The sequence below is a fragment of the Ornithodoros turicata genome, chromosome 1 (genome assembly GCF_037126465.1).
Source record: "Ornithodoros turicata isolate Travis chromosome 1, ASM3712646v1, whole genome shotgun sequence".
NCBI lineage: Eukaryota > Metazoa > Arthropoda > Arachnida > Ixodida > Argasidae > Ornithodoros > Ornithodoros turicata.
Window position 1 is genome coordinate 34,822,871 of NC_088201.1, and position 4,103 is coordinate 34,826,973.

Sequence of the window (4,103 nt, forward strand, 5' to 3'; positions counted from 1 at the left end):
ATCTGCTCCTGGTTACAGCTATGGCGTCGCTCCAATGAAGAAATGCGACACCCCTGTGTTCCGTGTACTTTTGTCCCAACCTGTACTCAGTAAGAAAAATTCCCCCCCCCCCCAAAAAAAAACCTACTGGGTCGATCGAAACTTTGGAATTCTGTGCAGAACGAAGTTTTGCAATAATTGTGCGGGGACTCACATTCAATTACACTTCTTCTGCATAAATTATGCGTTACAGTGCCAATGGTCCAATACATCGACAAGAAAACTTTAGTTTTCGTGAACTAATTGGGTCGATTAGCCACAGTTGCTTCGCGGCGCTAACACGGAAATAAAAAAGAATGGGTCTATGAGCAATTCACACAACACACTTATTATAATTGCCTGCAGACAATACTGTTTTGATATACACGAACTTGGAAGTGCAAGATAAGGGGTTTCTTCCCTTCCGAGCTTGCTAGCAGATGTGAGTTTTATATCTGATAATTAATAAAATAAAATAAAAGAAAGAAAGACAAAATAACTGCCCATCACAAGACTCCTTCCGCTAAAAACACGCAAAGAGAGAGGCTCTGATATCCGGTTTCCAGTTCTGTAAGGTCAGGTGGCCACTGTGTGGAAAATTTTTATTTTATAGCAGCACATTTGGGACCACAATCAATTATGAACGTCTCAAGAGCCTTGGGATCAATACACATCTCGGTCCATGTCCTGTGCAATCTACTTGGGACTAGCGGTTCTTCGGGAAGGCGCAGTGAGCTCACCTCTTAATACACACAATGATGTACATAGTTGATACAAATGTTCTAGTTTAAGTTTCGTGGTCAGTAAACAAATATCCTGTGTGACAATTGATGTACTGCGTGTCGAGCTGGATACCGTGGAGTTTGATATTTGGTTTTGCAGAGCTTACAGTCTGACGCTGCAGAAGAGGCCTCATCCACACGGTACCCAAAGAGCACTGAGAAGGTTCTGTCTGCGAACTTCGTGTTCACGATCTGCCTTTAACATTCTTTATATCACAATCTCTTTGTTAGGATATTGGACGTGGAGAACAAATTTCACACAGTAGAATGATGCAGGACTAACACGTGGGGACACTGTCTAGCAACCTTTGTTCATGTTGCACAATGATACGATGATAGGCATTGTTGTCTACTCTGTCCTCTGCTCTACCTCAACTGTTGTTTCTCTCGATGCGAAATGTGTCGGGAATGTCACATGAAGCGCATTCACCGCTGTCTCCAGCGTGTAGCTTTTGGTATACAATACGATGTGCGAGTCTAAACATTTTGATATGGGCACAACGAGTTTGAGAAAATGGCGCGCCACAGCCCTGGAACAAGAAGCGCACGTCACAGGTGGCTGCGCATTCGCCGCCATGTTTTTTTCCCGTAAAGCTGAATCAACATGTGTTAGGACATATTGCTCCGCGCGTAGCTCCGTCTCGCCCGTAGAACACCTGGCCAATCGGGAACCGCTGTCACCGGCATAGCGTGACGTGGCTCGCAGACGCGTATAAAAGCCCATATTTACAGCTGCAGAACCCACGCATTTGAAGGTTCGTTTCCAACAGTTCCAGATTAGCAGATGAAACGGCAAGGTAATTTGCCCTCATCAGGAGAATCTTGCTATGTCTGCCACGTTGGGGGTACGACGCGGGTTCATCGTCCAACCGAAGCACTCTTTCACAGACCGCCCGTTGCAGATACCATTTATGTGGGCCAGTGGACTTCATAAAAGGTACGAGGTACCTTCCTCCTTTTTTGACATAATTTTATTCGGAGTACGGTGTTTGCTTTGAATGGAGACAGGTGAGCTGAAGGCCAATAGTTTCATAGCTTAAACGTCGATCGTCTTACGATCTTAGTTCTACGTTGATATCTGACAATTATCCACATACCGCGAGCGTTGAAGCGTTTGGGAGACCTGCATCTGGTTTGCCATCGTCAACTAGAATATTCTGTTCTGTATCCGGTGTCACCCGTGACGCGTGTTCTTGGACAAACTCCACATTAACTAAGCGTGAAACGAGAAATTTCCAGGCGAGCTGCTACATCCTTACCAGAGGTGAACCCGAGACAGGGGGAGAAAAGGGGGACACACAACAAGAACTTGTTTCGTGTCCTCCTTTATTCCCTGTCCTGGGTTTGATCCTAGTTCTGAAAGTGAATACTGGACGGCGCAAGTCTTGCGTCCTTTTCCCGCAAACACGTAGGCTATACTGTGATCGCCGTTTTGTCTTTCAGTGGCGAGGAAACATTTCACGGACGACGCAGTCTTGGATCCGGCAGGAAATTAAGACAAGGTACGCTACGGTGAGCCGCTTTCATTGGGCAGTTTTAAAGTAGGGCACCCAAGCGCTTTGAGGCGCCAAAAAAATAAGGCATCGCCACTGCGTATGCCCAAAGCCCAAACGGCGTTTTGCGCAATGCACAATAATGACTCGGCATTTCTCTGGAGCCCCGAAACCGCTTGGGTACCTTCATCTAAAATTGCCTACAAGGTAGCTTTAGAATAGAGAGAGCAATTTTAGTGTTACCCAATAAACGGGACGTACGGCTGACGCAAACGGAGGCAACGCAAAGAGAGTTCTAGAATAGGGTTTCCCAACCGCATCCCAAAACGTAAGCACCCCGTGCTTGCAGCGCCATCAAGTGGTAGACAGTATTCAATTTTGTGTATGGAAGTTATTTAATTTAAAAGAAGTACCATTGGTTCCCAATATCGTTGTCGAAATTATGTTAGACCAAAGGTTGTGTGTTTCTATTACTTCTTTTCCGAGTTTGTATACTCACGCTATTTTATAAACATACAAAAAAAGCTAGCGCCCCCAAATGACGGATCGGGTTCTGGGCATACGCAGTGACGACCCCCTATTTTTTTATGGGGGGGGGGGGGCAAAGCGCTTGTGTATCTTGTTCTAAAAATCTCTGGAGACACATGCTGGCAGGTAGCAGCTGGGTAGATAATTCTACAGATTATATTTCTGTTTCACTGATGTTCTCAACAACCCACCGTATGCATATGGTGGACGTCTCACCAGCCGTTAGGGTGTTTGTAATTTAACTGGACTAACAGAATCTTCCTATACCATTACAGGCTGAACGGCTGCAACTAGACAAACATTGTGTTTTGAGTCCATTAAGTAGTAGTGCCGCAGGTAACCGGATGCGTCACTTACCTGCGCACAACTGCTTGACTGACTTGAACACTTGCACAACAATTCAAACTGCGAGACCCGGTCGTCCGGAAGCCTGAACCCCCAAGGGCCAGGAACGCTCCGCAAAGTTCACTATTCAGTATTCACGCAGTGCGCCAGCAACTGCTTTTGCGCCAGAGAAATATAACTCATCATCAGCCCCAGCAACTCAAACAGTTGCGCAGTACCAATCTCCTATCGTCAATCGCTCGCACTCGAATCACTGTAGCATTACAGGAAATGCTGATAACGGTTTTTGTAGGAGCGAAATTCATGCAACGTGGCTAGAACTTGGAGAATTCCACGTGAGACGGGTGGGACACGAAGGTCACTACGCTATCAAAAACTCCCTCGCACATACGCGCATCGTGGATTAAAGGAGCACTGAAGTCACCCCTTTCTCTCTCTCTCTTTTTTTTTTTTTTTTTTCCTTTTTGCTTTTGGCCGCGACGTGTACTCGAACGAAGTAATTGTTCTGATGTTGAAACATCCTCCCGCGAAAAAAACGATGGGCGCAGGCGACCTGCTGCAGCGCGCGCGCCAGGCCCTCCACTCTTAGAAAGAGCGAATTGGAGAATGGGGGAACGTCGTGACGTATCCTACTCCCCTGGCATGTGACTCGTGACGTAGGCTGTTTACATAATCAGCGCGTGAGCTGAGAAGAGAGAAGCAACGAAGAAAGGCATAGGGAACTTTTCGACGTCACACGAGGATCGTAACGGCCGTCCGCGGCTACTTTCTCCGACTGTTTCTGTAAATTTGATTGCGCAGTGACAATACACAGCACAGTGAAAATATTTTGCATGGTGAGTCCTGATGAATAGCTTGGCAGATGAGACAGGGTTACGAGTCATGTTAAATGTCACCTCATTGTTCCTTTGAGAACATAATTAATGGCGAATTCCGC

The 4,103-nt window shown here is 46.3% G+C and overlaps 1 long non-coding RNA gene across 1 annotated transcript; it reads left to right on the forward strand.

The window, feature by feature from the left end:
- The first annotated feature begins 1,522 nt into the window (after nt 1-1,522).
- On the forward strand, nt 1,523-3,589 carry LOC135377961 (uncharacterized). Its single transcript, XR_010418227.1, has 3 exons — nt 1,523-1,737; nt 2,244-2,302; nt 3,097-3,589. It is a non-coding gene; the product is annotated as an uncharacterized LOC135377961 (long non-coding RNA).
- Nucleotides 3,590-4,103: the final 514 nt, after the last annotated feature.